The sequence below is a fragment of the Leptopilina heterotoma genome, unplaced genomic scaffold (assembly GCF_015476425.1).
Source record: "Leptopilina heterotoma isolate Lh14 unplaced genomic scaffold, ASM1547642v1 Lhet_81, whole genome shotgun sequence".
NCBI lineage: Eukaryota > Metazoa > Arthropoda > Insecta > Hymenoptera > Figitidae > Leptopilina > Leptopilina heterotoma.
Genome location: NW_025111185.1, coordinates 701,712 through 727,267, shown reverse-complemented (window position 1 = coordinate 727,267; position 25,556 = coordinate 701,712). Strand labels below are relative to the sequence as shown.

The 25,556-nt window shown below is 21.4% G+C and overlaps 1 protein-coding gene across 3 annotated transcripts in view; it reads left to right on the top strand.

Annotated features, from left to right (window-relative positions):
- LOC122511172 (nucleolin) overlaps positions 1-25,556 on the top strand; it is a 165,912-nt gene that overhangs the window by 60,952 nt on the left and 79,404 nt on the right. The window lies entirely within an intron of this gene.

Here is a 25,556-nt window from a genome sequence, read left to right as displayed (position 1 = left end):
CCCGTTTTTTTTTCTCATCAAATTTAAATTTATTTGATTTCAAACATAAATAAATCTACAAATGGCTTCAAAAATTTTTATTAAAGTTTTTATGAATAATTAAATTTTTTTGCCGAGTTTCTTTAAATTTTTTGAAAATGATGTTTTTTTTAATAATTTTAATTTAAAATTCAAAAAATAATTGATTTTAACAAAGAATTTTTTTAAATTTTTTAAAATAATATTGTCCGTTAATAATTATAATTGAAAATCTTATTAATTCAATTTTATTAAATTTTATTGATAGTAATTGAATTTCTGCAAAGAATTTTACTATTTATAAAAGTAATTGGAATTTTTACAAAAAATTTTGAATATAATTGAATTTCAGCTAAGAATTTTGTTAAAATTTTTGAAAATAATTGAATTTTGAAGAAGAATTTTATTATTTTTAAAGATAACTGGAATTTTTACGAAAAATTGAAAAAAAATTGGTATATAATTGAATTTCTGCCAAGAATTTTATTAAAATTTTGGAAAATAATTGAATTTTGGAGAAGAATATTTTTTAAAAATAATATTCAAAAGAATTTAGTAAATCTTAAGAATTTTCCTATTTATGGAAATAATTGAATTCTTATTAGAAGATTTTTTTCAGTTTCTATAGAATTAATTGAATTCTGCAATGCCTTTTACTATCTATAAAAAAAAATTAAATGTTTGCGTTGAATTTTATTAAAATTTTCGAAAATAATTGAATTGTGGAGAACAATTTAATTATTTACAAAGATAATAATTAAAATTTTGAGGAGAATTTAAAAAAAAAATTTTAACATAATTGAATTTCTGCGAAGAATTTTTTATTAGTTTTGAAAATAATTGAATTGTTTTTTAGAATTATATGGAAATTTTTGAAAAAAATTGAATTCTTGCGAAGAATTTATTTTAAAAATAATATTCAAAAGAATTTAGTAATTAGGATATAAAAAATTTTGCTATTTATGGAAATAATTGAATTCTTGAGAAGAATTTTTTTTTACAGTTTCTAGAAATAATTGAATTCTTTCGACGAATTTTAATAAAATTTTTAAGAATAATTAAATTTTTTGAGAAATTTGATTAAAATTGTATTAAAAATAATTGAAATTCCGCGATGAGTTTTATTATTCATGAAAATAATTGAATATATTGCGAAGAAATTTTTAACAATAAAATTATAATTACAGTGACTAACTTCCTTTGATTATTTACGACAAATTTAAATAAAATTCTTTAAAAGAATTTAATTATTTTTAATAGAATGTAAAGAAATTTCAATTATTTAAAAATTTTTAACTATTTGTTTATAAAAATTCAATTATCTTGAAAGTTGAAACAATAGAATTAAAAAATTTCAAAAATCTTTTTTTTTAGAATTTTCAAATAACAATGCAAAAATTCAATTTTATCAAAAAATTTTAAGTGTGTATCTTTTTTTAAATTAACTAATAAAAATTTTAATTATTACTCTTCGCGCTGAAAAACATGAATACAGAATGTGATTCTATAAAATTCAATTATTTATCAATTATTAAATTAAAATACTTTGAAAATTCGATTTTTTCAAATTTTTAATGAAATTCTTTAACAAATTTATTTATTTTCAGTTGAATTTCACAAAATTTCTATTAATTCTATAATTTTTTGTTAATATATTTACATACTATATTTGAATCAGTGACTGATTTTTTACTATCAAATTAATTATTTTTAAGTAATTCAAATTTAGAGAACAGTATAAATATCTATCAAAATTGAAATTAAAAGCGATTTTTTAAAAACAAATTAGAATAATGAAACTTTTTTAATTTGATGAAAAATTCATGTGAAAAAACTTATTTATTTATTTTCTTTATAACTTTTTTATTTCTTTATTTTTAATTTGTCTATTTCTTTATTAACTTATTTCTTTATCATTTTTTTTTAATTTAAAATTTATTTTCTCATAATTTATTTATTTATAATTTCTTTTATTTATAATTTACAGGAATGTTTATTGCTTCGAAATTTGGAGTGTTAAAGATTTAGGAGTCAATTTTTCGGTCAGTCGAATGCAGAATATCCACTCTGATAAACTTTCATACTAAATAATTTACTTCCGTGCTGAACTCTCTTGCATAGGATATGTGCACAGCAGTAACTTTATTTTGTGGCTAAAACATAGTGGTTCAAGGAAAATGAGACCAAATCGTGTTTAGAACAAAGACTGCCCGAGTTTATCTTTTCACCAGATAGTTTGTGGCCAAACAAGAATAAAACAATCAAAAAAATTTGATTATGAAACCACAAAAAAAATAAATAAATAAAAAAATTCATTCCCAGTTTTCAATGAATTTTTCCTAATTTAACTTTATTCAATTATTATTTTATATAAACGAATACAATGCAAAAGAATTTTCACACATTCAAAGACAAAAAAAATTGATTGAATTTTACAATTTTCACTCGCTTTTGATTAGATTTTTTTACACTATTATTCAGAATTTCATTTTTTTAATTCAATATTTAAAATTGTTTTTCTTTATTATTTATTATTTTTTTCTTTATGATTTGCTGCATTATTTTTTTACTTTACTATTTACTATTTTATATTTTTACTGTATATTGTTTATTATTTCTTTTTTTACTTCATTATTTACTATTTTATTTATATTTTATTTTTCTACTTCTTAATTTACTACCTTATTTCTTACTATTTAAAAATTTTTCTTACTTCATTGTCAAAAGAAAAGTTATTTTTTATTGTTTAAAAAAAAATGTCTCTAAAAAATTGTTTACCTAAAAAATTTGTTATGCATTTCAAATAATCTTGATGTACATTATACTGACACTGGTGATATTATACTTTGGAAAAAAATTTTTCTCGAGCGCGACATCAATAAAAAATTCAAAAGTAACCTGCAAGAAGATTTGCAATTTTGCAGCATCACCTGAGGTACACTTTTGGGATGTTGGTATAGGAAGAATCTGAGAAGAAGTCTCATCTATTATGACTAATGTCGTGTATAGTTAAGAAATCTCTTTTCAAGTTGAGAATTTTTTTGCACTTGTAAAAGTATACCATCATGGTATTACGTCAAGTGCATTCAAATTTTAGTTGCGCTTTCAGAACAAACTTTTATTCCTTTCAGAAAAGTTTAACTCTCACACACTCACTCACTCACATTTATATTGAAGATGGAAAAAAATATATCGTACGCAATGAATAGATAACGAGTATACTTGCCTCTATGCATTCATAAATATATTATTGTCAATTTAATTTATTCCGCAATTTGATAATTTTACGTTCGTCAACTTTCAAAAATAAAAGAAAAATCCACAATGACAAGTTTCGTTTTAAATTTCAATTTCTATTTTAATTTCTATTTTAATTTTCATTTCTAATTTTTTATTTTTTATTATTATTTTATTTTAATTTTAATTCTCTATTTTTATTTTTTAGAAAAATTTCCGCAAAGACAGGGCTCAAACCAGTGAAAGTATTTTCGAAAAAAAAAAATTTTCGAAAAAGTTTTTTGGCAATTTTCAAATCCATTTATTTACAATATTCAATTTCACGCATTATCAATTATTCCTAAATTCTTCAACTAAATGCATATTAGAAAATAAAAACTTTAAATAATATAAAAAAAATCAATTAATCTTTTTCAAAGAAATTAATTTCAAAATTCAATTATTTCTACAAATTCACGCTATATTGCTTTTAATATTCAATTATTATCTAAAATTTTCACTGAAATTCAATTTTATGAAATGAAAATCAATTTTTATTAGAAAATTCCACGAGAATTACATTATTTAAATACAAAAGTAAATAATTTATTGAATAATTGAATGTTTCTCAAAATTCAATTCTCATAAAGAATTTTAGTAACAAATTTTTAAATAATTGAATTCTTTCCACGAAATTTAATAAAATTTTTAAGAATAATTACATTTTTCGAGGAATTCGATTAAAATTGTATGAAAAATTATTGAAATTCTGCGATGAGTTTTATTATTAGTAAAAATAATTGAATCCTTAAGAAGAATTTTCATTCTCTTGAAAATAATTGAATTTCTGCAATAATTTTTAACTTCTTCAAAATTAAATTTTTTTTCTAGTGTTTTTAACTAAAATTCTTCTATAAATCCATTATTTTTAATAACTTTTAAAAAAATACTTTGAGAATTTTCAAATTCATTTGTTTACAATTCAATTTTACAAAATTTCAATTATTCATAAATTCTTCAATTAAATATACAGAAAATAAACTTAAAATAATTTTTAAAAAATTCAATTAAACTTTTTCGAAAGAATTAATTCAACAGAATTGTTTTTTATAAATATGAAAAATTCAGAATTTCAATGATTTTAGTTTGAAATTTGTTCAAAATTTAATTATTTATAAAAATCCACGTTATAATGCTTTTAATATTTAATTATAATCTAAAATTATAACAGAAATTCGTTTTTAAATCAATTTTTATTGGAAAATTCTGCGAGAATTCAATTATTTAAATACAAACAGATAATTTATAGAATAATTGAATATTTTTTAAAATTCAATTCCCACAAAGAATTTCATCAACAAAATTTTAAATAATTGAATTCTTTCCACGAAATTTAATAAAATTTTTAAGAATAATTACATTTTTCGAGGAATTCGATTAAAATTGTATTAAAAATAATTGAAATTCTACGATGAGTTTTATTATTTATGAAAATAATTGAATTGCTAAAAAGAATTTAAATATTTTTAAATAATATTTCATTTTTGCAAAGAATATTATTATTCTTGAAAATAATTGAATTTCTACAATAATTTGTAACTTTTCCAAAATTAAATTTTTTTTTCGTTTTTTTAACTAAAATTCTTCTACAAATGTATTATTTTTAATAACTTTTGTAAAACTTCTTTGAGAATTTTCAAATTCATTTGTTTATAATTTACAATCTACAATTTATAATTTGAAAAAAAAATCCGCAATTAAAATTTTTCAAAAAAATTAAGTCCACAAAATTGTTAGTTAAAAAAATGAAGAATTCAGATTTTCAAAAATTTTAAATTTAAACCTTTTCAAATTTCAATTATTTCTAAAAATTCAAGCTCTAATGCTTAATTAATATTCAATTATAATCTAAAATTTTAAAGAAATACATTTTTAAATAAAATTTTTATTAGAAAATTCTTCTAGAATTCAATTATTTAAAAATTTAAATACAAAATAACAATTTATTGAATAATTGGATGTTTCTTACAATTGAATTCATTTGACGAATTTTAATAAAATTTTTAAGAATAATTACATTTTTCGAGAATTTTTGATTAAAATTGTAATAAAATTAATTGAATATATCCCTGTAGAAATTTTATTATTTATGAAAATAATTGAATGATTGTGAAGAAATTTATAAAAAAAATTGTAAATAATTGAATTCCTGTAAAATTTTTATTCTTTATGAAAATAATTAAATGTTTGCGTAAAATTTTATTGAAATTTTTTAAATAATTGAATTCTTTTGAAAAATTTTATTAAAATAGTAGGTATTAAAAATCATTAAAATTGACGAACATTTTTTTGAAAATAATTGAAACTTTGCTAAGAATATTATATCAAAATTGTTGAAAATAATTAAATTTTAGAGAAATATTTAATTATTTCTAAAGATAATTGAAATTTTGACGATAATTTTTTTAAATTTTTGAACATAATTGAATTGCTACGAAGAATTTAATTACTATTGAAAATAATTAAATTTCTGCAATCATTTGTAATTTCACTCAAAAATTCTCCAAATTATATCGAACAATTTAGAAATTTTTCATCCTTTTTTAATCAAATTACGGACTTTACGGACCTTTTTTAAAAAAAACTGACTTCAAGCAAATTTACAGACTTTTACGGGATTTACAGACCTAGCTCGAGCCCTGAAAAAATAATTTTTTGATTTTTGTAAATATTTTCTTATTTTTACATTCTATATTTTTTTGGGGGAGGGGAGAATTTTCGCAAAGGGAAATTTTGCATTTCCACCCCAAGAGTTTTTTTCGCTTCTAGACAATAGAGAAGTTTTGAATTCTTCCTAAAATGTACAGAAAAAAATAATTTTGTTGATTTTAGTAAATATTTTTTTATTTTATATATAATATACATTTTTTTTATGGGAGGGAAAAATTTTCACATAGGGAAATTTTGCATTTCACCTCCAAGAGACTTTTTTTTCTTTTTGACAATAGAGAAATTTTGCATTTTCCTAAAATGTACTTACAGGAAAGAATAATTACGAAAAAAAAAATTTTTTTTTAAAAAGAGAAGAAAACGGTTCTGAACGTTTTAATCAATTTTTTATCAGGTGCATATGTAAGCCTTTCGCAGTTTATAAAAAAAAAATACAATGGACCATTCAACGAGCAGATGTTACACGATATGTATACTGGCAGAATAATGGCTTTTTCTGCACAGTGAAAAATTATTTTATCCCTTCATTACTCAATATCGTATTGAAAAAGCAAATGTTCTGATTTTATTATTCAGCGATGTACATTCGAACTTTATGTAAAATTGACGGGAATAAATGATTTTTAGATGTCTAAAGTTTTCCATATTTAAAATATGAAAGAAAAATTTTTCTCTATTCAAATATTTTTCTGAAATTTTGAAAATTGAAAATAACAAATTTCTTTTTTTTTTGTATTCTAACATTTTTTTTTAAAAATGAATAAATTTGAAAGAAAAAATATTGTTATTGAATATTTATTTAGTTAAAAATTAAGTTTTTAATTATAAAGAAACAAATTTTGTTTGAAACAATCAAATTCTTTCTTCGATTTGCAAAATTTATTAAAAACCAAATATTTATTTAAATGAAAATTAAATATTTATTTCTTTAAAAAAAAATTTATTTAGAAATTAGAATAACGAAAAATTAGATTTATTATTTTTTTTCTGCGTGTTTGTTCCAGAGACAGTATTGACTATATTCAATTAATTGTCACTTTAATCAAAACAAAAGTGTCGAAACGATTATGTTTAGTGATAACGAAAGTTTAATCGAAGAAACCCCGTTGTTTATTACGCGTCGGAACATGATTAAACATTCGCTTCGTTTAACTTCAAAAGTGTGCCTACATTTACCTATAGCAATGTACATTTCGACCCTCCATTGATCATTCATCCGAAAATGATCAACTTTTCATTTTTAAATTCACTTTCAACGGAAAAATAATTTTTTTGGTCAATAATTCGCTTTCACTGGGAAAAAATTTACTTTCAGTTAAAGGAAATTTTTTTCTATAATTTTTTCAATATTCAATAATTCGCTTTTACTGAAAAAAAAAATAACTTTTAGTTAAAGGAAATTTTTCTATAATTGGCTTCCAGTGAACAAAAAATTCAGTCTATAATTTACTTTCAGTGTAAAAAAAATTGACTATAATTTATTTTATAGTAAGAAAAATAATTTTTTTGGTTAGTAATTTTCTTTCAGTGAAAAGAAATTGTCTATAATTCACTTTCAGTAAAAAAATAGTCATTTGTCTATAATTTACTTTGAGTAAAAAAAATCATTTTTCTTTCAGTGAAAATTAATTTCTTTCGAAAAAATTTTTCAGTGAAAATTTATTTATTTGTTTTTTTGGGTCTATTTATGAGCAATCAAGCAATAACAAATTACTGTTAATTTTACACAGTCCCTGTGGTCTGTTTCCAATGAACTTAATTAGGTCATTAAATAATACAAATTATACTTTAAATTTTGAAATTAGCCTTAAAAAATGAGCTTCATATATATACATGGGGCAGCAACAAGATATACGATCCCCGAGGAATTTAATTTTTATTGCGGAATATTAAAAAAATTGCTTTATGTCTTTCATATATTATAACGCCATTTAAACAAAATACACAATTTTACGAAACTTTAAATTAAAAATACTAGACTCTCTAAAATATTAATCAAATAAAAATAACTACTTCGAGAGAAAATTTAGCCAAAAGTTTTTCAATTAGGTTCAATAATAAAATTGCCATTCAACGAATTTATTAATCAAACTTTCTATTAAAAAATTTAATAAATATTTCTATTAATTAGTAGAAATAAAATTTGTTTAGCAACGAATTTATTAATAAATATCTTTATTTATTTCTTCCATCGATAGAATTCATGGAAATATTAATTAAATATTTCATTAACTAATTTGTTAATAAATATTTCTATTAATGAAATAAAATTTTCTATTAACAAATTTATTTAATAAATATTATTACTAAATATATTATTAAAATTAAAAGAAATAATAAATTAGTAGAAATAAATATTCTATCAACGAATTTATGAATAAATATTTCTCCTCATTTTTCTGTCATCGTTATGAAAATAATTAATATATATAGGATAAATTTTTCCCTTTACAATTTATTCAATTTCGATAAATTATTTTTTCAAGACTTCTTATGTACATTTTTTTTATGTCGAATCACCAACATTATATTTAGTTCGTTTTTTGTTTAAGTATAAATCATTGGAGTCAATTTGATAAAAATTTTATTTATTGGAAAAATGTCTCTTGTCCATTAATTGAGGTTTATAAATAGAAATAACGAGCTGATGCGTATAACGAGAGTCAATAATAAAAAAATTCTAAAAGAAGAATAAAAACCGCTTCCCCGAGTGGGACATTTAGATTTCTATATATATATATAGAATATCACCAGGCGATATATGAAATGAACGATTTTCCCTCTCTCTTTTTTTTATTTTTGCATATCTGCAATATCAAATCAAAAATCAAACATATATATCGGTATTTGTGAAGGAAATATTAAATTTATTGTTTTTGAAGAGCATTCATGAGTACCCAATGGGAAGTAAACGATTGGTTCAATAATGGGCCATGCTTGGCGAACTCCGTTCCATTATTGGAACATTAATGGCAACCATCATTGGACCACCAATGGTTTAAACTTGGGATGATCACGCTACTGCCAATGATCGGTAGCCAAGCATCGGGCCAATATTAGTTGCCAAGGAATTGCCAAGGAAACAAAATCGATTTTTAAAAGCTTGATTTTTTATTGGCAGCCAACAAAAAACCAAGGTTTTGAAAATTGATTTTTTTTAATTATTAATTAAAATTTATTTTCAAAAAATATATTTTTCAAAAATTAATTTTAAAAAAATATATTTTTCAAAAATATATATTTTTTTAAATTAATAGAACATATTAATTTAATTTGTCACCTCTGGTAAAACAAAGATGAAAGACTGATAAATTCCCTCACTTTATATTTTACAGTGGAGGGATAACTGTGAATGTCTTTGCGAGAGAGGAGCAGGTACTTATATAGAGCCAGTGAAACAGGTCACAAGCGAGAAAAAATCACTAGCATGCACTCTGGCGGCGCTTGTCGGAAGTGGCGCAACGTTGGTTGCCAAGCGCTGTGTCGATAACGTCAGGATATGCATGCGCGCCAGAAAACAGTTCCGACAAGCGCCGCCAGAGTGCATGCTAGTGATTTTTTCTCGCTTGTGACCTGTTTCACTGGCTCTATATAAGTACCTGCTCCTCTCTCGCAAAGACATTCACAGTTATCCCTCCACTGTAAGATATAAAGTGAGGGAATTTATCAGTCTTTCATCTTTGTTTTACCAGAGGTGACAAATTAAATTAATATGTTCTATTAATTTAAAAAAATATATATTTTTAAAAAATAAATTTTTGAAAAAAAAATATTTTTTAAAAATAAATTTTAATTAATAATTAAAAAAAACCAATTTTTAAAACCTTGGTTTTTTGTTGGCTGCCAATAAAAAATCAAGCTTTTGAAAATCGATTTTGTTTCCTTGGCAATTCCTTGGCAACTAATATTGGCCCGATGCTTGGCTACCGATCATTGGCAGTAGCGTGATCATCCCAAGTTTAAACCATTGGTGGTCCAATGATGGTTGCCAATTGTTTTGCCAAGAAAAAACCATTGGGCACCAAGCATGGCCCATTATTGAACCAATCGTTAACATTGGCAACTTCCCGTTGGGTATAACATGAATAAATTGTATTCATGTGTAATAAATTTTTCAATATGTTTGATGAAACCACACATATTCATTAGTTTGCAAATAATAATGTTTAAAATGGTTATGTGTATATATAATTTATTCTCGATTGAACAATAATAATTTCCTGTCACTTTATTTTACGGAAATAATTTCCTGATACTGAATATCAGTATTTTTGTTTATAGAAAATTTTTTTTGGTTTTCAAAAAAAGGGTTTTTTTTAAAAACGAAAAAAAATTTGTATAAACAAAAATACTATTGATTTTGTAGAACAATTTGTTTTCGATTTTTTAAAAATATTAATATCTTTTAAAAACGAGAACAAATTTTTTTTTTTATTTCTTAATTTCTATTTTTTATTTTAATTTTTAATATTTCAGGGTTTCTACAAATTTCTCCTTATTAAAAATCCAAGATTTTTCCATGATTTCCAGGTGATAAATGATAAAATTTCCATGACACATTAAAATAAAATTTTTGTCAGTTAAGTCAGGTTTTTTTTGTCAGCCAAATTAAGAAAATTGAGACTTTTTCAACTTTTCTTCCAAACATTGCAACAAAATAATACCACAATTTTTAGTAAAAAAATGCAACTTATTTAGATTTTTATGATGCAAAAAATAACTATAAACAAATTTTTCAAAAATTATTTTTGAATAGTTAAAATTTTGTAAAATTTAATTGAAAATAATTAATTTATTTCAAGTATTTTGTTACAATTTTCAAAAATTAACTTTTGAAGAATTTTAATTGCAAATTTTGAAAATAATTGAAGTATCAAAAATTTTAATAAAAAATCTTTAAAGTTAAATTTAAAAATGAAAATTAGCTTCTAATATTTTAAAATTCAATTTTTTTAATATTTTCAATTACATATTTCCAAAAATAATAACATTCTAAAATTATTTTTAACATTTTGGAGAAAACAAAAATATTCAAAATTTTTAATTAAAATTCATCAAAAAATTTATTGGTTTTTTTCAATTATACAAAAATTCTTATAAGAAATACAATTATTTTCGAAAAATTACATTAATAAATTAAAAACTAATTATCAGAATTGTTTTGTAATAATTTTTTAAAATTCAAAATTTACTTTTTGGATTTATTAAAATTTTTGAGAAATCATGGTCCTGTTTATAATTAAAATTCTTCAAAAATTTGATAATTTTAAATTATACTTTTCAAAAATTCAATTATTTTTATAAGATGTTACCAAATTTAAATTCTTTGGAAATTTTTCGAAATTGAAAAACTATTATCGTTTAAAAATTATTTTAAAATATTTAAAAATAATTAATTGTAAGAATTTCCTTATTATAATTTTTTGAAAATATTATACGTTAATAACTTGAGAAAAAACTATGAAGAGTCACAATTATTATAAAAAATTAAGTTTACGTATTTAATGACATTTATTTTAATTTTTGAAAATAATTGAATTTTTACGAAGGAATTTATTACTTTTGAAAATAATTAAATTCTTGCGATGAATACTATTTTATTATTAATTTGAAAGTAATTTATATTTGCAATGAATTTTATTAAAAGTCCTGAAAATAATTGAATTTCGGAGGAGAATTTTGCTATTATTTATAAAGAATAAAGATAATTAAAATCTTAACGGGAGTTTTTTTAATTTTTGAAAATAATTAAGTTTTTACGAAGAATTTTATTAGTTGGAAATTTTTTAAAATTGAAAAACTGTTATCGTTCAAAATTAATTTTAAAATATTTTTAAAAAATTAATTGTAAGAATTTCTTTATTATAAATTTTTAAAATAATTTAACCTTAATAACTTGAGAAAAAACTATGGAGAGTCACAATTATTATAAAAAATTGAGTTTATGTATTTAAATAATTGAATTCTAGAAAAAATTTTGGAAAATTATTTAAATTAATTGATTCAGAGAAGAAGTTTAGTTGAAAATTGTAGTAAATAATTAAATTCAGGAAGAGTTATAATTGTAAGTTTTAGAAATTATTAAAATTCATAAAATTTACTCATTTTCCGTAAACTTTTATATTTTCCTACTGTAAAAAGAATTTTGTTAGGGAAAGTAATTTTAATGTCAGTAAATTGTCAATTTATTTTTTGTTCTTTTCAGTGTAGTAATTTTGGAAACAATTTAGAGTGGAAAAAAAATTTCGTTCATTTAACGTTCAGAAATTCAGAGAAATAGAAATAAGATTTAGAGAAAAAGATTCAGATGATTAACTAATTTTTTTTAGTTGTTAATTAAAAAACTCAATATATAAAATACTGCGAAGTGTATTTAAAAATAAGTCATAGTTTCAAAATGATTAATTTACGCTTTCGATTTCTGCAGTCAGTAATTTTTTTTTTTTGAAAATACATATATTTGAAGAAATATTTCGTTCATATAAACGTTTCGAATTTTTTCGAGCATTAAATAAATTGAAACAAGTCCCCAAAGTTTTGAGCATTCAAATCGACAAAATTTATTAATTTCCTTTGTGAATTCAAATGTAGTTAATTAAATTTACTCGATACAAAGTTTTAGAATAGAATGTTCAATTTATATTTATGACTTCTACTAAATTTTTTTACTTCACTACAAAAATTTATATTGAAAAAATATTTTAATAATTTCCTTCATTTAAACATTCAGCAATATTTTAAACACATTAAGAAATAACAATATTTTTCATTAAAAATTAAAATAAAGATTAAGAAATAAAATAAAGAATAAAATAAAGATTAAAATTTATTTTCAAGACGAATTAAAGATTTATCCCATGGTTTATTTCATTCTTAAATATTTAAAATTTAGTTTAAATTTAGATATCCAATAATTAGACTATTTAATAATAATTTAAATTAAATTAAGATTGAACATTTTCAGAAAGAATTAGAATTTAATTTAGCTAGAATTTAATAATTTAAATCAAATTGTCATAAAAATTAATTTTCCCAAAAGATTAAAAATTGATCTTTCAATTTCTTAAATTCTGAAATAATGAAAATTAATGACTCTCTATTTGTGAAGAGTATTGGCAAAAAATCAAAAGATATTAAAAATTTGAAAGATTGAAATACATTACTCGAGAGAATATTTTATAATCAAATTAACGTCACTGGGGGAGAAATTTAAAAAAAAAATTGATGACGAACAAAATAGCATTAAATTTTCATTAAAAAAAAAAAAATTGTTAGGACATCTATCATGTCTGTTTAGAAGTCAATTTGTGCGATAAAAGTAAAAGCACAATACCCCTGTCATATATATTTATAAATACACTTATATAACAGAAATTCATCGTCATCGTTTTTCAGTAATACACCAATTTATTCCTCAACGTTTCATCTCGAAAAATCGATTCTAATTTCAGGCCATAAATCGTAGGAGATTATCGATTATACCTTCGAGGCACATGCCTTTGTGCTGCTACTGCTTTTTTTCATTTCATTGACACTTTTTTCATGTTTTTTTTCCTTCTGTTATTTTTTTTAATTCCATTTGAACGCACAATGTTTTAATTGCTCGAAAAAAAAACGGAGGAAGAGAGGAGCTCCAATAACACAAATTACTGGAATTAATTTCTATTTCCATGTTTCGGGAACCCTTGTAGTTAACGTTGATGGTTTCTAATTAAGAAATAGTATCATTTTATTTTCATGTTTGAGAATCCTTTTGTCTGGAAATTTACCAAACAATTTGAATCGTTTTTAGTGCCTATTAGTGAACATTGAAATTATGCAATTTGAATATAGTGAATTTAAAAATGCTCATTTTAGTGAAAGGTTAAATTTTCCTTTTTTTTTTTGAATTAGCATATATAAGAATTATTGTTTTTGGCGAGAGATATGAAAATAAAAAAAATTTTATTCTCACACCGAGGAAAAAGAATTTTTATTCGGGTTAGCATTAAAAAATTTATTTTCTCTTTCTGACTTTTCTCTGATTTTCCAAGATTATTTTCAAAAAGTTCTATAAATAATCCTTATACACTGAAAAAATTTTATTTTATTCAAATATCCGATTACTTGACTATTATCAATTAAATATTTATTTAAATATAATAATTTTCATTTGAGTCAATTAAATTGTTCAATTCATATTATTTACTTTAAATACTGAAATTATTTATTTAAATACCATTTAATTGATTTTAATAAAGTATTTTTTTTTCAGTGAAAATATTCAATTATTTTTAATTTTAATAGAATTTTAGAAAGTTTCAATTATTTCAAAAGACTTAAATTATTTTTAATAGAATTTGAAAGAATTTCAATTCTATCAAAAAATTTCAATAACTTGTTTGTAAATATTCAATTATTATTAAATAACAGAATTGAAATGTTTCAAAAAACTAATTTCTCATGGATTTCTCATGGATTTAAATGAAAATTTTCGAAAATTCAATTTATAAAAAAAATAACTTCAAGTATTAAAGACAAAATTGAATTAAAATTTCTCAGAAACATAATTTTTTCAAAATTTTAAAGAAAACTAGATTTCAAACTTAAATAGTAATTCAAAGAAATATTTCATTATTATTTATTTCCTCACAGCAATTTAAATTCAATTATTTTTAGTAGGATTTTAGAAAAATTCAATTATTTCAAATTTCAATTACTTATCTATAAACATTCAATTATCAGCAAATATTTAGAATTGAAATATTCAAAAAAACAAATTACTCAGAATTTAAAATGAAACCTTCAAAAATTCAATTATAACAAAAATAACTTCAAGTATTTAAAAACCAAAATTGAATTAAAAAGTCTCAGAAACCTAATTTTTTCAAAATATTAAAGAAAAGTAGATTTAAAACTTAAATAGTTATTTAAAGAAATATTTAATTATTTAATTACTTATTTCCTCACAGCAATTTAAATTTAATTATTTTTAGTAGAATTTTAGAAAAATTCCATTATTTCAAGAAATTTCAATTACTTATCTTTATAAACATTCAATTATCAGAAAATATTTAGAATTGAAATATTTAAAAAAACAAATTTTTCAGAATTTAAAATGAAACCTCTCGAAAATTCAATTATAACAAAAAGAACTTCAAGTATTTTAAGACAAAATTGAATTAAAATTTCGGTGAAACCTAATTTTTTCAAAAAATTTTAATAAAATTATTTAAAACTTAAATAAATTTTTAAATAAATAATTATAATTCATTTCATAAAACGATATTATTCATAAAAACGATTGTTTTTTAATTTCGATCAAAGTCTTAAAAAATTCAATTATTTTAAATAAAATATTGGAAAATTTCAATTTTTTCAAAAAATTCCAAATATATGAAAATTCAATTATGTTTTTAGCAAAATAGAATTAAAATATTTTTAAAACCTAATTTTTCAACAAAATTTCAAATGATTTTCAAAATTTCTATTTTTTAAAATAATTCAAAAAAATATTTAATTCAAATTTTATAAAAACGAGCTAATTATTAAAAATTTTAATTCTAACTCTTATGAAATTAAATTATTTTATATGCAATTTGGACCCTTTCATGCTGCTTTTATTCACTCACGAACAATATGATTACATTCAATTGTGACTTTTTGAAAAATTCAATTATTTGCTACTTATTGCATTTTAATTTTTCAAATTCGTTGATATTATTTTACTTCTTTAAATTTTAATTTTTTTATAAGAAAAAATTATTTTCCATTTTAAAAAAATTCATTTTTAATTAATTGTTCAATTTTTTACAGTAATTATTAAAAATATTTAAATTGAACGACGACTTTATTGATTTGAACGTTCACAACTGTAGGAAAATATTTCTTGAACAATTTTAATTAATTTCAATTTAATTTTTATTAAAAAAACCAAATTTTTATTAATTTGATAATTGATAATTTTTTATTAGAATTTTCTTTTAAATTCAAGAAAATTAAATCTTTTATCTTAAAAAGCGGAATTAAAATTTCTCTGAAAATGAATTTTTTCAAAATTTCAAATATAAAACTATTTAAGTGAATAATTTTTAAAAATAAATATTCAAATTAAATTAATTATGTTGACAAAATTTTGTTTAGTTTTTTGGTCTCAATTTGATATTCTTATAAAAACTGTGTTTGAAAAAATGACTAATTAGAAATTTGTCAGGCAGTTAAAATTTGGACTCTGAATTTTTAAATTCCAAGGTTAATTGATTTTTACCACAATAATGAGTAACAATGTAAAGTTTTTTTTTATGTCATTAAAGATAGCAGAACTTATTTTTTTTTTGTTTTCTTTCGTCAATAATGTTCTCTTATAATATAGTGCATTTATTATTATATTATGGTAAGTGTAAAGACAAGACACTTGTACAACAACTTCACTGCTTCTTTTTTATATATTAAATGATGATAAAAATTGTCAAGTATAAAAACTTACTCAAAATGTAAAACCTTTTTCCTTCTTTTCTAACAACCATCTATCAAGCATTTCATTTTTTACTTTTATTCGCCAAAGTCCAAGTGCTTCAAAAGGTCACAAGAACCTTTCCAAGTAGGACAAAAAACTTTGACGTGAAGGCTGTTTCAATCATAGAGCACAAGAAACGAATAGTGAAGCGTAGAATGTGAGCGAAAAAAAAAGTATTTTTCTGCCACTCTTGGCTTATATAAAAACATTTTCTAAATTGGTCTTTTAATGCATTTTTACAACGCTCATTTGTAGTAGAGTGTAATTTAATTAGTAAAGTTACTTAAAATTTCTCACAATTTTAGTATTCAATAATAAATTCTTGTATTAGGTATAATTATAATTACAAAAAAGAAAAATTTCCCTAATTGTTTGTCTGATTTTATTATTCTGCTCTATTATTTTATTTTAATTTTACATTTTTTTATTATTATTGTATTCTTTATTATTCAGGTTTGCCACAGTTCAGGAAAATTAGGAAAAATAAAATTGGTCAGGAAAAACAAAAAAAAAAAAAATTCTTAGGAAATTTTATGAAAAGTGATAAAAAAATATCAAATTTCTAGAATTACTTTTTAATTACTTTTTTTAATTACTTTTTTGACAAAAATATTTTTGAAAAACTAAAAAAAAACTTAAATTCTCCTCAATTTTTTCTCCTTCTAAAAATTTACCACTAAACCTACAATTATACTTTTCACGACTAAAAATTCACAACTTTATGATCAACGATTAAAATAAAAAAATATTTTTCACCCTAAACGCGATAGAATTTTTTGTTTACAAATTTTTTTTCCCGAAATTATACACTAAGAAAAATATTTTTTAAACATACAGAAATTTGAGTAGAAGAATATTTTCTTTTTCAATTCTTTGATGATAAAATATAAACGTTTTAATTACACAGTTTTATATAATATTTTGAAAAAATTCAGTTTCTGAGAAATTTTAATTCCGTTTTTTCAGATACTTGAATTTAAAAAGAATTTCATTAAAGAATTATCAATTATCAAATAAATAAAAATTTTGTGAAATTAAATTGAAATTAATTAAAATTGTCAAAGAAATATTTTTCTAAAGTTGAAAGGGTTTAAATGAAAAAAATTTTCGTTCTATTTAAATATTTTTTATAATTACTATTAAAAAATGGAAATTTGAACTAGTTAAGAATGAACTTTTTTAATATAGAAAATAATTTTTCTTACAAAATAAAATAAAATTTAAAGAAGTAAAAAAATATGGTCGAATTTGAAAAATTGAAACGTTCGTAACTTTAGAAACATGAAAATTAAAGATTTTTTAAGAAATCGAATTTTCAGAAGAATTTTAATGCAATAAGTAGCAAATAATTGAATTTTACAAAGAGTCACAATTGAATGTAATCATATTGTTCGTGAGTGAATAAAAGCAGCATTAAAGGGTCCAAATTGCTTCTAAAATAATTTTATTTTATAAGAGTTAAAATTAAAATTTTTAACAATCAGTTAATTTTTACAAAATTGTAATTAAAATTTTCTTGAATTATTTTAAAAAACAGAAATTTTTGCTTCGAAAAATTTTAATTTTTTTGATAATTGTACTTTTCTTAAATTTTAATTATTTTGAGGAAATGAATAATAATTATTTAATTAAACACTTATTTAAGTTTTAAATAGTTTTATTAATAATTTTTTTAAAAAGTAGATTTCTGCGAAATTTTAATTCAATTTCGTTTTAAAATACTTGAAGTTATTTATGTTATAATTGAATTTTCGAGAGGTTTCATTTGAAATTCAGAAAAATTAGGTTGTTAAATATTTTCATTTTAAATATTTGCTGATAATTAAATGTTTATAGATAAGTAGGGTCAGAAATTATGTTTTTAAAATATTTTAATTCTATTTTGCTAAAAACATAATTGAATTTTTATATATTTGGAATTTTTTGAAAAAATTGAAATTTTCCAATATTTTATTTAAAATAATTGAATTTTTTAAGACTTTGATCGAAATTAAAAAACAATCGTTTTTATGAATAATATCATTTTTATGAAATGAATAATAATTATTTATTTAAAAACTTATTTAAGTTTTAAATAATTTTATTAAAAATTTTTTTTTTTAAATTAGGTTTCTGCGAAATTTTAATTCAATCTTGTTTTAAAATACTTGAAGTTATTTTTGTTATAATTTAATTTTCGAGAGGTGTCATTTGAAATTCTTAAAAATTTGGTTTTTTAAATATTTCAATTCTAAATATTTAATAATAATTGAATGTTTATAAGATAAGTAATTAAAATTTTTTGAATTAATTGAATTTTTCTAAAATTTTGTTAAAAAATAATTGAAGTTAAATTGCTGTGAGAAAATAAATATTAATTAAAGAAATTCTTTAAATATATTAACTTTAAATAACAATTTTCTTTCTTTAACAATTTTAATTAATTTTAATTTAATTTCACAAATATATTCTTTAAATAAATATGTAAGTTTTAAATCTAGTTTTATTTAAAATTTTGAAAAAATTATGTTTCTGAAGAATTTCAATTTAATTTTGTTTTTTAGTAAGCTTGAAATCTTTTTTGTGTTTTCTGATAATTAGATATTTTTTGTTACTTAATAATTAATTACTTTTTGCTATTTTTTACTAAATAATTATTTTATATTTTCTCAATGGCTCGTGCTTTTTTCTAAATTAAAAAAATTCATAACTGATTAAAAAATTTTTAACTGATTGAAAAATTTAACAGTTTTAATTTTTTTGCATTGAAATTATTAATTATTACGTTTTTTTTTTATTAATTTTATTATTCTTTATTTTCTTACTTATTTTTTATTTGATTACTTATTTATCTTTGAGTTATTTTTTGTTCTTTGTTTCCTAATAATAATTCTTTTTCTCGACATTCTTTTCTAATAATTTTCCTAAATTTTTGTTTTAACTAAACTATAAAAAGAAAGTTTGAGGAGATTTTGTCAACTTTATACCAAAACAAGAATTAGAGTACCTTTGCTTCGAGATTCCTTAATTAAATTAACTTTTCAGATATACTTTTTGCTTCGTGGTATAGATGACACGATTTCTCTCTCTCCACTTTCAGTAATTTCAATTTGTCAGAACTTCTCGCAACTTTAATTACGTACCTTCTTGAACTCAATTCTAATTTGTATATTTATTCGGTACATCTCCATTATTTGCTGTATACAGATCTAAAAATTCGAAAGAATTTTTAACAAGACCATAAGTATGTCATTAAATTTGAAAAACTTACTTTTTCAAAAAAAAAAATACTTGCTTTTCGCATAAATGAGAAATTTCGAATTTGAAAATTTAATTCAACATCCGAAAAGAGAGAGAACTAGCGTCGAAGGAAAATACTTTGGAGAAATATTCTTTATACATAAAAATAATTATAAATATAGAAAGAATATTTTTTTTGCAATTTTTTTTTAGTGCAAAAATTCCAGACGATTTTGCCGTGGATCAAAGAAGCAAGCGTTGAGTTGATTTTTTGTAAATAAGTAGTACGAGTGCACGTTACGTCGTACACATATATATTTGAGAGTAAAAACGAATTTGTGTATAGCGTTCGCACACATAATGCATATCAAGCCTCATATAATAGTATGGCAATGATTCAGCATCTCTTTGTTGTGCCCTAAACAACTCGAGTCTTTTTAGAATCTTCCTCAAACGACTCTTCAGTTACACAACACAATCAACCAGAGACATATACACTATATATCATGTATGCTTCCCGTGCAGAAATCGCCACTTTTGTTCCCGATTACCGCCCTGGCCCCGGTCGGGATTTCATGATCTGGCCCCGACTTCGTGGCCCCGACCAGGACCAGACCGGGTTTGCCCAAGGATCTACAAACAGCGCACAATGGGATTTTTTTTACAATTTACTGTTCAAAACTGTCTACAGCCTACAATTCTTAACCGGTTTCAGTATTCTTTATTTTAAATTAAAGGCGAATAAATTCTTAAGACATCCCTTAAGGTCAATTTTTTAGTTCTTAATTGTTTATAATTTTTATTTTCAATCAAAGTTAACAAATTAATACAATTTTTCAAAAAAGGAGGCTTATTTTCTTATTCCGTTGCTGCATATGATCTGAATCAGTTCAAATTAATACAATATGACCACCACACAATTAATAAAACAGAAAGTAATTTATATCAATTGTTATAAACAATATTAATTAACAAATAGTTAACTTTGATTTCTTTCCACTAAAAAATGTTTTTTTTACCTTTTCTTTTTAATTTAAGTTCATTTAAAGAATATTTGCCCTTTTTGATTATAAAATAACTTATTTAAATTGTTATAAACAATATTAATTAACAAATAGTTAACATTGATTCCTATTCCACTAAAAATTTTTTTTTCACATTTTCTTTTTAATTTAAGTCTATTTAAAGAATATTTGTCCTTTTTGATTAAAAAATAACTTATTTAAATTGTTATAAACAATATATTAAATAACAAATAGTTATGTAACTTATGCTCCTGTCCACCAAAAAAATTTTTTTTCACGTCTACTTTTTAATTTAAGTTCATTTTAAAAATATGTGTCCTTTTTGTTTAAAAAATAACTTATTTAAATGGTTACAAATAATATTAATTAACAAATAGTTAATTTTTGTTCCTTTCCACCAAAAATTTTTTTTTCACGTTTACTTTTTTATTTAGATAATGTTAAAAGACCACGGATATATAATATTAAATATTTAAATAAGTTATATTATAAGCAAAAAAGACATATATTCTTTAAAAGAACCTAAGTAAAAAAGAAAATTTGCAACAAAAATTTTCTGTTGGACAGGATCATAAGTTAACTATTTGTTAATTAATGTTGTTTATGACAATTGAAATATATTACTTTATGGGTTTTTAATTGTCTGCTGGTAATATTGGATTAATTTGAACTGATTTAGAGCATGTGCAGTAACGGAATAAGAAAATAAACGTCCGTTTTTAAAAAATTGTGTTAATTTGTTAACTTTGATTGAAATTTGAAAATAAAAATTATAAACAATTAAAAACTCAAAAATTGTCCTCGAGGGATGTCTTAAGAATTTATTCTCCTTTAATTTAAAACAATAGGACAAACGCACCAATTGTCGAAGGTGAACCATTTGTCGATGTTATCATGGTGATAACCAAAAATATTGCCTAAAATGTTAAATTTTTTTGTGGTTATAATATTAACATATTATTTTTGACATTTATAACTCTTAAAAACTCTTAATTGTTTTTCACACTTAAATTGAAATTCCATGTTTAAGGCAAAAAAATAAATTATTATTAATTAATAATTTTTAGTATTATTGTGAATTATTAATAATGAAAAAATTTTTATTATTTTAAAAAATAGTTAAATTATAAATAATATAGAATAAATAATTAAATTAACAATTTTTACCATATTATTATGATAAACATATTAATTTATATATATATATATATATATATATATATATATATATATATATCCTTATTAATAAAATCAGACTTTTGTCTGTACATTGCATAGAATTCAAAATTTCTATTATATTCCTTCTTTTTACACTCTAAGGAATGCGAAAATACTATTAAGAAAATTATGTGTGTATGTGTGTATGTGTGTATGTATGTCCGCAAATTTTCGACCGCGTATCACGGAAAAACGGTTCGATCGTTTCAAGTGAAACTTGGCAGTCTTTTAGGCATTAGCCTAACTTAAAATCCTAGCGATAGTAGATTAAAAAATATTAATATGGACGAAAGTTATGCCATTTTTTCAAAAATTCGAAAATTCGAAATTTTTAGTTTTTTCATATACTTTAGTGAATTGTACTTAAACTTGGTAAAGGGTTAATTTTAGTGTCTTTTATGAAGATTTAATCGTCAGAATAATAAAATTTTGAATAACAAATAAAAAGTGTTAGATTTAAATATTGAAAAATTAAAAAGTTTAAAAATTGAAATTTTTTTGTAATTAATTTTTATACGGTTGTATTTCTTAGGTCAACAATAAAAATTTGTTGTTGAAATCATAAGTTTACTTTCTTAAAAGAATTCTATTAGGTCAGAATATTAACAATATCCATATAATTAATATGAGACTTTTGTCAGTATGTTGCACAGAATTCAAAATTGCTATTATATTTTATTAATTAATGATCAAAAAATGAAAAACTCAAATTTCATTCTGATGACTAAATTGTAATAAAAAATACTAAAATTAACCCTGTATAAAATTTAAGTAAAATTAATGACAATAATTATTTCAAAAGATAAATTTTGAATTTTAAAAATTTTGAAAATATATAGCACTAGCTGTCATGTCGTACCCGTCTTCGACGGGTTTTAGTTTCTACCAATACATTTAACAATGTTTCTACCAATCTGCGGAAAATCAAAAATACCCGGGATAAATTAATTAATAATTAATAATTAATAATTAATAATTAGTTAATTAATAATAATTAATAATTAGTTAATAATTAATTAATTAATAATTAGTTACCATTAGCTATTTCGGTAGTATAATTATACTATTTGAATAGTCTCCACCCTTTAGCAAAAAATCAAAAATTATCAAAAATTCGAGAAACCGAATTTCTTAAAATTTAACATTTTTTTCTTCTCTTTTATATCATTAAGCTTCATTATTTTTGTACTCTTCAAAAATACTTTACTTATATTTAATAGTCTCCACCCTTTGGTAAAAAATCTAAAATTATGGAAAATTAGCAAAAATTCATAAAACCGAATTTATTAAAATTCAACATTTTTTCTTCTCTTTTATGGCTTTTGGCTTCATTATTTTTGGGCTCTTCAAAAATACTTTACCTAATTTGTTATCTCCACCCTTTGGTAAAAAATCTAAAATTATGGAAAAATAGCAAAAATGCAAAAAAATGAATTTCTTAAAATTAAACATTTTTCCTTCTTTTTATGGCATTTAGCTTTATTATTTTTGTGCTCTTAAAAAATACTTTACTTATTCAATAGTCTCCACCCTTCGGTAAAAAATCTAAAATTATGGAAAATTATCAAAAATTCAAAAAACCGAATTTCTTAAAATTCAACATTTTTCCTTCTTTTTATAGCATTTAGCTTTATTATTTTTGTGCTCTTAAAAAATACTTTACCTAATTTGTTATCTCCACCCTTCGGTAAAAAATCTAAAATTATGGAAAATTAGCAAAAATTCAAAAAACCGAATTTCTTAAAATTCAACATTTTTTCTTCTTTTTTATGGCATTTAGCTAATTATTTTTGTTTAATGTAGCAAATTTTTTACTTTACATACTGATCTTTAACTAAAAAACTTTAATAACTTTTCCTGAAAAGCTTGGTTAAAGATTAAAAATCACTATTTTCTTAGAAAAAAGTTGATCTAAAAAAACGAAAAAAAATTTCAAAATACATCTTTTTTAAAAATTTTATCGTAGAAATGGGTTGTATTTATCTGAAAAAGTTAGCTAAGGATAGTTTTTTCATTCATTTTACAAAAGATAAAAAATTTGCATTTTTTTGTTTTTTTGAATTTTTTGGAAAAATGTCATAACTTTTGTTCAAGTTAATATTTTTTAATCGGATGAGGCTATGATTGTAAGTTACTTTAATACCTAATAGACTGCCAAATTTCACTTTAATTGGTTGAACCGTTTTCAATTGATGCGCGAACAAAGTTTTGCATACAGACAGAGACAGACAGACAGAAATTTTTTTTACATTTTTAGAATTCTAATGTCTCAAAACGAAAAAATATATAAAAATTTTCAAGTTTGGAGCAATGTACAGATAGTAATCTGATTTTATTAATATAGATAATGTTCGTTCACATTAATAACTTTTAGTTTACTATAGCTACACTAAAAAAAGTTATATGATTCAAGTAATTATAATTATTTGAAAAATAATATCTTATTTAAAAAGTTTTTATTTCGATCTAATAAGAATTTATTTCGTTTAAATAATTTTATTTAGTTGAATCAAATAAATCTTAATTGGATTAATTAAATAAATACTTGACTCTAATAAATAAATTTATTTAACACAAATCATTTCTAAATTTTATATTTTTTCATGGATTGCTTCTAAACTTTCTATAGTTGAGTATTACATGTTATTTAGTCACATTTTAGCATAATTTTTCAAAAATACTTTCTTATAACGAAGATGTAAGTATAAAAATGTTTTGAATATCAAAAAATTGAAAAAATTATAATTGATACCAATTGCTATGAAGCTTAATTCAGTAGTATTTGTGGGCTCTCTGATTTAACTTTTAGAGATATCTTGATCAATGTAAAGACAAAAGTTAAACACGGTGTTTATTTTGGTTTAAAACAATTTCCGGCTTTGTCCAAATTTTTCCTGGTTTACTGGACGGGTTTTTTTTAATAATACATTTAACAGGGTGTTTACCAACCAGAAAAGACGTAAAATATCAGGGAATTTAATGTAACCGAGAAAAACTGGATCTACTTGCTATACAATTAGTTCGAATTAGACTGTACTATAACTCAAAAAACTGGAGGAAATTTTAGATTTATTTTAATACATTATATTGATTGAAGTACTACAAATTGAGAAATATTGTTTTCTGCATTTGAATTAGTTAAAAATAACTAATTTGATAATAAAAAGTCGGTCACTGTTTCAAATGGTATTATTTTCCTAATGAAATAGACAATAGTAACTAATTATTATTTTTTCCCTGTCAAATCAAATTCCCGGCTATTTTCCGGTTTTCTAGGTTGGTAGATACACTGTTAAGTGCATAATCAGAAACTACAACCCGTCGAAGACGGGTACGACAGCTAGTATATATATATATATATATATAACATACATTTTTAATAATTTTTCTATAAATAAATATGATACAGTCAATTTATTATGATAACACTGTATATAACGGTCCCATGATTCAAAAGGAAGTTTAAGCGAGGTCGCTTCCAAGCTTGCGTGGCTATGCGGTATGTGTATTCGACTTGCGTCCTCGAGGTCTAGGGTTCGGTCCCCCGTGCGTGCGATATTTTTCCGTCTTAGTTTTAAGTGTTTTGTGTATAATTCTTAATAATGTTACATAAAGTATAGGTTTAAATAATTATT